At 40.0% G+C, this 9706-nt stretch overlaps 1 protein-coding gene across 4 annotated transcripts in view; it reads left to right on the top strand.

Moving 5' to 3' along the window:
- Positions 1 to 394: 394 nt before the first annotated feature.
- The window catches only part of ENOX2 (ecto-NOX disulfide-thiol exchanger 2), a 298526-nt gene continuing 289214 nt past the window's right edge, over positions 395 to 9706 (top strand). For 2 of the 4 annotated variants that reach the window (XM_014544974.1, XM_014544972.1), the window contains exons 1-2: positions 395 to 541; positions 2392 to 2453. The gene's annotated coding sequence lies outside the window, so the exon portion shown is untranslated. Of the gene's footprint in view, positions 542 to 631; positions 717 to 2391; positions 2454 to 9706 lie in introns of those variants that run through there. The other 2 variants (XM_014544973.1, XM_014544971.1) reach the window with 1 other exon arrangement.

Genomic DNA, 9706 nt, shown 5'->3' with positions numbered 1-9706 from the left:
CCTTTGAAATGATTCTAATGCAGATGGTTCACACAGAACAGTTTTGACAGTTTTAAAGGACCAGTTAAAATTGTAAGCTTATCAGAGCAAAAATAAGTCACTCAATCAAAACTTAATAAGAATTTCAAATCACGATATGAAGTGCTTCCCTCCAAAATGCTAATAGTTTAGCCAACAGCAAAATAAATCTAGAACCTTCAAATGCCTCCACAAGTACAACCCCATAATCTAAGAAGGGAGATTTTGTTAGCCAGTGCACGCCAAACTACAATACCCAGAATGCTCTTCTCTGTCTGAACTCTGGGCATAATCACAGCCAGGGGATGGGAGGTGATGGGAATTGTGGGTATATATAGAAACTACTGTCTCAACTCCATCTCCCACAATCCTCTATTTCATTTAAGTCTTTCCACCAATGCCAGTATTGGATTCTCTCCAGGAATAAGAGCCTCGAGCGACCTCAAACTACATTTCCCATGAGGACAACGACTGGGGGCTCGCTTCCCTGGTGACCAGTAACCAATAGGAGACGCCATATTAGGTGAGAGTCCAGCCTTGGGCCCCAGTGTCGGGCCTAAGCCGGCTAGAGCGAGGCGGGGAGCACAGAAGACAGTTGTGTGGTGCGTGGCGCGGACACTTCCCGCCCAGGAGCTGCCCCGCCAGCCCGATTTTCTGCGGCTGCATAAGGAGTAGCTTTGGTAGCCGGGGAGCTGGAGGTCAGAGAGGCAGAACGCCTGAGGGGCTGTGGCTGGGGACTGTGGGACTGAGGGAGTCTAGGGAGGAGGGTGCTTCCGGGGCTACTGCCCTTAGCGGTTACCTGCGCCCAGCTCCGCCTCCGCGGGGGAGGGGGCGTTGGGACTGCCAATTGAGGGTGGGCTTCTGAGCTCTCCAAGCCAATTTCTTCCAGCCACGGGAGCGCGCTCTTTTTCTCTTTTTTCCCCCTCCTACTCGCCTTCTTTCCTTTTCCACACACCCGCACTCCTGCCTTGTGCCTCCCCAGAGGTCTGAAGTTAGGGTTCTCGACCAGGGTCTTCCTTAGGTGGCGTCTCTAGACTCTCCTTACTGGTTGGAAGAGTTGGGTGATCTTTTTTCTCTTTTCCCTCAATTTACATCTTTACAAACTTTATCTTTATTGTTGAAAGTATTACAGATGTCCCCCCCCCCATGAACCCCCTTCTCTCCACTCCTGCCCCCTTTCCAGGCCTTCACCGCACTATTTACATTTCAGGTTTGGGCACACACCTCTTCCAAGGCACCCACTTTCCATTTCCTCTGGAGGCAGGGGAATTCCTTGCCACGCCCAGGACGTTACTTTTGTCAAATTTTCATTTTCTGTCTCATTGATGGTGAGATAAAGATAGTCGCCATCTCTTTTTTGTCCCCTCCACTCCACTCTCTTCCCCTCCCCAGGCCTTCCCCGAACTATTATGTCCATAGGTTATGCATATATGTATATAAGTTCATTGGTTAGTCTCTTCCCGCCCCCCCCAATTCCCTCTGTAGACCTATTTTTATTTATTTATTTATTTACTCATTCATTCATTCAATCTTTAATTTCTTTATTGATTAAGGTATTACATATGTGTCCTCATCCCCCCATTACCTCCCCCCCCCCACTCATGCTCTCATCCTATTTTTTTTCTCTCATCCTATTTTTAAAACAGCACTTTAGGGATTTACGGCAAGGACTGATAGCACTAATATGGGCAATTTTGTATGTGGCACACCAACTACAGAATAAAGTAGGCTGTGCAAAACAGACTCTATTAATGATTTTATTATAACAATGTGAACAAAAAGTTCTGAGGCTGTTAGTGGAAGGGTATACTAATGGGGTGGAGCGGGGGGTGCTGACCTATGGAGTGTCAAGCCAAACCCTGGAAGTGCTGAAGGTCTGAAACTTATGTCTTCAGATTAATTCTGGTAGGCTTTGTGAAGAAGGTGAATTTTAACTTGGGCTCCAGAGGAAATTTGAAATGGGCAAAGAGGAGGGAGAAAAATGCTTCCTCATAATACTAGGATTGGAATTGAGAAGGATAGATAGAAGAGGAAGCACTTGTGTGACAAGTGGGCTTACCTGAATGGAATAAAAGGCGTCAGCAGGTTTCAAGTGTACAGCTCAATAAAACATCATTTGCACACAGCATTGTGTGCCCATGGTCCAAAGCAGACTCTTTACAGTGGTTTTGTGAACCAATGTCACCCAAATAAATTTAGTTTTTTAAAAAAGATGTCAGCAGTGATAAATTGGGAAAGAAATGGTATTAAAAAGCTTGGGGTCATAATAATAGGACACTTTGAAGCATCCATATGATTTGGATAGTATTCTGTATCAAATAAAATTAAAGACAAAAAATTAAGATTGGGCGATTTTTGTTTTTTTCATCCTAGGGGAACCTGATTTGAGATCAATTCTTGGAGAATACAAAGAAGTGTGGTGGTGTGTTCCACGTGTGAGTTTAAACCCCAGAAGAACTTTGTCATATACACTGTTTTGTTTGTGGCTAGCTACACTCTATAGTTGTCAGTTTTAAAGCCTGGTGGCAAATTTCTTTTTTTAAATTAATTTCTGAGAGAGGGAGGGAGAGGGAAGGAGTGACTAACTGTAAGAGAGAGAAAGGAAGGAAGAGAGAAACTACATCGATGTCAAACATTGATTGGTTGTCTCCCACATGCCTCAAGTGGGGATCGAACCCACAACCTGGGTATATGCCTTGACCTGGAATCGAACCCACCACCTTTTGGTGCAAGGGACGATGCTCCAACCAACTGAAGTTCACTGGCCAGGGCTCAAATTTATTTCTTAAAAAATGCATTTGCTATTCTGTGCATCACATTATCTGAATTGTAGTCATTTCATTGGGTTACAATAATGACTGATGTTTACTGAGCCCATAATAATGTTCCAGGCACTGTCATAAGCATTTTGTTGTATTATCTTAATAGTCTTATGAAGTAGGTACTATTCCTACCATTTTTCTAAAAGAGGAGACTAAAACACAAAGTTAAACAAACTACCTAAAGCCATATAGATTTTAATGAATTGATTTGGGGTTTGGGTGTATAGATATCTGACTATAGAGCCCAGGCTCTGTCTACCATGGTTTGCTGGTCATGCTGTTCATTTTATTCTTGACTTTCTGCTTGTGGTAAGGAGAGATTATTGTGAGTTATAGTTGATCATCTTGGCAGAAACTCAAATGATTCACTCTTAGTTTCTGTGTCAGTGTGTGTCTGCTGTAAAGTAGCTGCCAAAACCAAATTAGCTTAACTGCTATTGCAGCCGTAGCTAATTTTGTCTGCCAAAACTATAGTCAGGTTGGCTATTTCTGAATAAGATGATTCACTTTGTAAAACGTCATACCTCTAAGCTCTTTAGGCCTGGACTGACTTTGTTTTATTTTTGCTTTTAAGTGACCTGGGTCACTAGGTTTCCTCCATGACCTTTGCCCACATGAAGTATTAGTGTGAGCTCTCCCTGGTTCTAGTTGGGGAAATAGAGGTCCATAATTCTGAGATAATGTAGTGTGTAGTATAATAGAGATGGGTACGAAGTGCTCTGGAAGGATGGAGGAAGGAGTGACTAACTGTAAGAGAGAGTCAGACAGAAGGCTTTTGTGAGGAGGTGACATAACAGGTCTCAAAGGATAATGAATTTGCTAGGCAGAGAAGAGTGGAGGGGAAGCATTTCAGATAGAGGGAGCAGTCTGTAAGAAACATGTGGTTATAGAAGAGCAGTGCATAGCCATTCAATATTGAGGAATTTAGCATGACCGGGATGCAGATTGTTTGGGAAAAGGAAAGTACAATGGTAGAAAAGGCTGGAAAGATAAGTTGAGACTGATTTGTGAAGAACCTTGAATGCAAGGCTAAGAAGTTTGGATGTGCTCTCACAGGCCAGTGCTTCTCAAAATGTAGGGCATCTACCATCAGTGGTTATGTTGTACTCCCACAAATATTTTAAATTTTACTAATGTGTCTTATAAAAGATAAAACTGAATGCACCATTTAGGAGGCTGGTGCTCAGGAGCTGAGGGAGCAACATAGAGGAGGGAACAGATTTTAGAGCCATTTAGGAGGTAGAATTAATAGGACTTGGTAGATATGAATATTATTGTTCTATCAGTGTCATCAAAATGATTTTAAAAGTCAGTATGCCATTTGTTTGTTATCTTTCAAATTCTAAGATGAGCATAGTATTGCCCAAACAGGCTGTGTACATATATTCATTAAGGTAACAGTGGAAACTATTGTCTCAAATGGGTTTGGATTGCACACAAGCATCTCAAGTGTCCTTGAGAGTGGTAGTACAAATATTCGAGATGCTGTTAAGGAATATGAGTATGATCTGTGACCCTTAGTGATCTGAGGAACTCCTTGTCCTTCAAGACTCAGTTCGTATTATCAATACCTCTGTTAAGCCTTCCTTGCAACTCCCCAACTTGCCCCCTCCAATACACATGCATGCATACACGAAGCAATGCTAGGCTTCTGGCTTCAAAAGGACCCTGCATTTACCTCTGTCCTAGTCTGTACCACACTGTAGTGTATCAAGCTGTGGATATCTGTGTCCCCACCTTAGACTGTGAGCTCCTTGAGACCAGGGACCAGCTCTCATTCATCTCCATACCCATAGCATCCAAAACAGCACTTGGTACATGGTAGACACCTAATAAATGATTATTGAATGAAAAGAATGGACCAACATATTCACATGAATATAACTCTGGACCTTGTAGTACCAAGTGCTACAAAAAGATTAGCTGTTTGCTGCATTTGCTACTTTTGCCGAATAAAGCAGTAAATTAAAGTGACCTGAATGCACAACTTCACTACAGATTTCCCGTTTTTCTTCACTTTTTGACCCATTCTACTGTAGTTATCTTTTTTTTTTCATCATTTATCCACCCAGCCGCCTGTTCCTTAGGTCTGCCCATTTCTCTGCTCCTCTTGACAGAGTTCACATTGCTCCTGCCCTGATACTCTACCAAGGATCCATCCCTCCTCTACACCCACCAAATCCTGTTTACTCCATCCTTGAAATTACTCTCAAATGGTTCTCCTCCTAGTTGTAGACGCTGCTAGTGGAACTGTAATTTTATACAGCCCTTCTGGAGAGCAATTTGTCAATATGTGTCAAAAAATTAAAATTTAACATAGCTTTCAACCTACCACTTCAACTTATAGGGTTCTTTATTGAGGAAATAGACATGATTTTCCAAAAATTTAGCTCTCAGGATATTTTTAAAATAGCAAAAACAAACAAAAAAGTTTATAATAGCAAAAACGTAAAAGAAAAAAATACATTTTAAATATCGAATACTAGAGGTTTGAATGAAATCAATTATAGTACACCTATACAATAAATTACTAATTACCCATGTAAGTTGCCGTTACCAAAAAATATTTAATGATGCAGAAAATTGTTTATGATATTTTAAGAGAAAATTTATAAAGTCAGATCCCAGTTTAAATACATACACATATCACGTATACACATATGGGCATTGTACATACATGCACACATCTTTGCATGCATAAATAGGAAAAATCCTGTAATGTGAAACAAAAAAATTAATAGAAGTTTGCTATAAATCTTAAGATTACATATGAATTCTATTTTTAACCTTTTGCAAATTTTATTTTCTAATCTGCTATAATTATACATTGGTTAATTTTTAAAGGTTAGTTAAAAATATTTTCCCTGTGTCCACTCTTATTATCATTGCCTTAGTTTGGGACACTGTACTGTGCCCACACATTCGCATGACTTACAGTCTGGATTTCTACTTCCTCTAGCCTGCCTCCCTTGCAGTGCATTCTCTACCAATGCTGACTGAATGATTTTTCTATGTTGCAAATCTGAAGCTATTTGGCTCTATAAAATAGTTTGAAGGCTGCCCATTGTCCTCAAGATAAAATCCAAACTTCTTAGACTGGCTTATAAAACCTTTGAAAATCAGCTCCCTGCTTTTCTCTCCAATATCACTTCTTCCTCCTACAATTTACCTTTTCTTAGAGTCTTAGGCCACTGCCCACTACATAATAGGTGTTTAATTAATGTTAGCCAAATGTCGATGTGGATTGTATGGGTTAACTGTTATGTGCCAGGCAATCCACTAGTACTTCATTTCATCCTCAGAGTAAAAGTGTTAAAAATACATAAAAGTTATCTTTATTTTACAGATGAGGTAAATTAAATAAAAGTGGGAAGGTAAAATATAACATTTTTTAGAGAAAAATCCAAACCATCTGCCATAACACAGCTCTCCTTATTTCCCTGCAGCCCCTGCCAGTCTTTGTCATTGTGCAGGGAAAGAGACTTTGTTCTTTCCCTTGAGCAAGTCATATGTGACCACAGTGTAACAAGCACAGTTCAGACTGACATGATCTCACCATGTCACCATTCACATTGTGCTAATGTACAGAGTTATTTCCTTTGTGCACATAACACTTCATGCAAGAGAGAAGGAATAGCTCCAAATGCTATGTTTTTCTTTCTGTTTTGAAATTCTCTGTCTTTTGGGATGGGGATGTCAGCAGAGAGCTACAGAAATCTATGGTAGAATTGAGTGCACAGGAAACAATGTGTCTCATGGGAGCCAATGTCATTGGTTAATTTATTTTTTTAAATGTCATGTAGATGTATTTTCTAGCAATCTGTCCCCAGGGAAGTCCTAGGTTGAATTCAACTGTTAATCCTATTTACAGAATGCAGCCCATGCGTGCATTGTTAAGTGATCTTAGACATATGTAGTGGATTGCCATAATGACATAAATCAAGTAAATATGGGATATCTGATTTTCTTTACAAAAATGTATCAGTTTTCATATTGTCATTCAGGATCCTGCTGCATGGTCTTTCCTACATTTTCCTTATAAATACAATACCCATTGAGAAAAAAAAAGGATGCTCTTTAAAGGACAGAAGTCCTAAGCACGAATCATTTGAATAAAACATTACCTTGAAATGGTCACTTTTAAATACTCTAGAAAAATAATTTATATTTCTCCTACTTCATGGTCAAATAAATTGCACATAGAAATTAAAGATAGAATTTTAATTCATTTGATGAATTATTGTGGGCTTACCATGTTCAAAGCACTCTGTTAGGCACTGTACTAGATACTTACTAACACCCCCTTTAATGATGAGAGAGAGAGAGAGAAAGAGAGAGAGAGAGAGAGAGAGAGAGAGAGAGAGAAGAGAGATAAATGAATTTAGTATACATACAAGAATTAGTGTGCAAAAGAAAGAAATGAATAAAAAAAGAAGACATTTTAACAACCAGGCCCATTCTAGAAATGAAAATTTACCCAGGTGAAAATTGGGTTATGTGTCAGGAGGGATTTATTCTTTTTTTCCTGTCTCTTTTCTCTGTGGGATATATAGGAGAAAGTGAGCTACCAGATAGCTGATAAGTAAATGATCTACTTCTCTGTTTACAAACAGTGTGAGAGATGGAACAGTGACTTTTGGTGTGTCCAGCCCTGCACAAGCCTACTGATGATGTTGTGAGAGTTATGACTATGTCAGCTTTTCCAGGGTTTCTGTTTCTGCTACAGAGATTTGGCAGACACCTCAGACAAATTTTATGTGTCTTAAATCTTCCTCAAGCTAGACTTGGCTCTTAGATTTATATGTACAAAAAAGTGAAGTGTTTACCAGTTTGACATTTTTGAAGATCAAAACAGACTCAGTTTTTTTTTTAATTCAGCATACACCTCAGTTTAGTCTACAAATAAAGCTAATTGCTGTTGCTATTTGTTTAAACAGCCAAAATGTTTACTTTCCAGAAGTGGCGACTGATCATATGTCTATAGATTCATATCCCAGGCTTCCCCGTTGCTTCCTCTTTTTCTTGCCTACAAAGTGTAAAGTTTTGCTAAATTATTCATTTTCCTTTTTTGACTTTACTGCCACATAGTTTAAAACAATGTAGGATGGGAGGTGTGGTGAAATATATTGGCAATCTAGGAGGAAAAAAAAAAGAATTGTTTTTATTAGTTCCACCCTGCCCCCTTTTGGCTCAGCTTTTCAAGGGTGCCTTACCCACAAAATGCTATTCCTTGGTATAGTAATGATAAGTGAGAATAAGAACTGGAGAACTTTCAGAGGCTTCTGATTAACAAGGCTGCTCCAAAGGTACCTATCTGTAGGCGGAGCACAAATGAACAGTTGGCTGTAATGCAGAATAGTTGAAACGCTTTGTGTAGAATGTTATATAAACAATATAGTATCAGTGATGAACAGTGAAAGATAATGATGGGGAAATCCCCAGTAAGGGCCCTTTTTATCCGCTCCAGCTGCTCTTCTTTTAAGCCAGCAACAACTGCCATTAAGCTGCCTGAGGTCGAAACTATCCCTCAGGCCCCATAATATGGCCTCCTACCAGTTCTTCAGTCAAGTCCTCAAACACACTTCACTAGGATTATTTTGGTCACATAATATAATTTTCACCTTTCAAGAGATGCTGAGTTTGAATTCAAGGAGCACTTGATATTCAAGTTCATTTATTCAAAAGTCATTTGAGCACATATACAGGACCAGACCCTATGCCAAGTGCTGGGAATACAGTGATGAAGTAGAAGGAGTCCCTGGCTGCCCTTAAGTAGCTTACAGTCAGGTGTGGGAGATAGACACCCAAACTAATAATTATATACAGTGGGGAAAGTACTTAGAGAAAGAGGTATGTTTAAGGTGCCCAGGGATCATTATGGAGGGATTACTGCTAAGTGTGGGTAATTTACAGACTGGAGTCTAACTATGCTGAATCATAAAGGATGACTGGGCATTGCCTGGAATCTAGGTGGATAAAGAAGTGGTGGGCAAGGATTACCACCAACACAAATGAGGCAGTCACATGTAAAAATGGATAGTTCAGAAAAAGTGAGATATTGTGTATGAACCACTGGGAATGTGGGAGAGGGGAGAGAATAAGAATCTGGAAAGGTATCCTGTGGCCACTTAGTGAAAGAAGTCTGCTTGTTAAGGAGCTTGGCCTTAATTCTATAGGCAGGGGTGAGCCAGCATAGGGTTTTAAATGGGCGAGTAATAGGATTGGATTGGAGGATGGACTTTATGGAGAGAAGACTGGAGACAGAAAAAGTCAACCTGTTAATTTGGCAGTCTTTGAGAGGTCGTTCGCTATTTAGCAATGCCATCTCTGCTTGCTTTTCTTTCAGCATGCAAAGATCACTTTGAACAATTGTTTCCTTCTACAGATGGGACATACCTTCCTGTGCTCCTTTTCATGTTGCTTCGCTGAATATTCATTCTTTCAAGCTCAAAGCAGTGATCCCAGTAGAATTTTGGACTTGATTATCATGGAGAAAATCAGACTTACAGAGCATAGCAGCTTAGTTAAAAAAAACTGTATGAGGCTTACTTATTGCTTACTGAGTCAGCAGGGCTAACATTGCTGGTCAGCTCCCCTTGGGGGCTAGGGAAGGAAAAGGACAGAGGCTGAAAAGATGGCAAAAAGTGGCTGTTTTACAATTGCACAGCATCTAGAATGTTGGAAACCCCTAAAGAGGTTCCCAGATATGGGAAATAGAGATGAGGCAGAACTATCCTATCTAATAATAGACAAACATGGTAATTGACCATACCTTCGCTACACCTCCCATTGGCTAATCAGCGCGATATGCAAATTAGCCACCAACAAAGATGGTGGCTAATTTGCATACTGCAGGCAGGGTGGGA

Source organism: Myotis brandtii, unplaced genomic scaffold (assembly GCF_000412655.1).
Source record: "Myotis brandtii unplaced genomic scaffold, ASM41265v1 scaffold39, whole genome shotgun sequence".
Lineage (NCBI taxonomy): Eukaryota > Metazoa > Chordata > Mammalia > Chiroptera > Vespertilionidae > Myotis > Myotis brandtii.
Note: the sequence above shows the minus strand (reverse complement) of the source record. Positions and strands in the feature narration are given on the sequence as shown.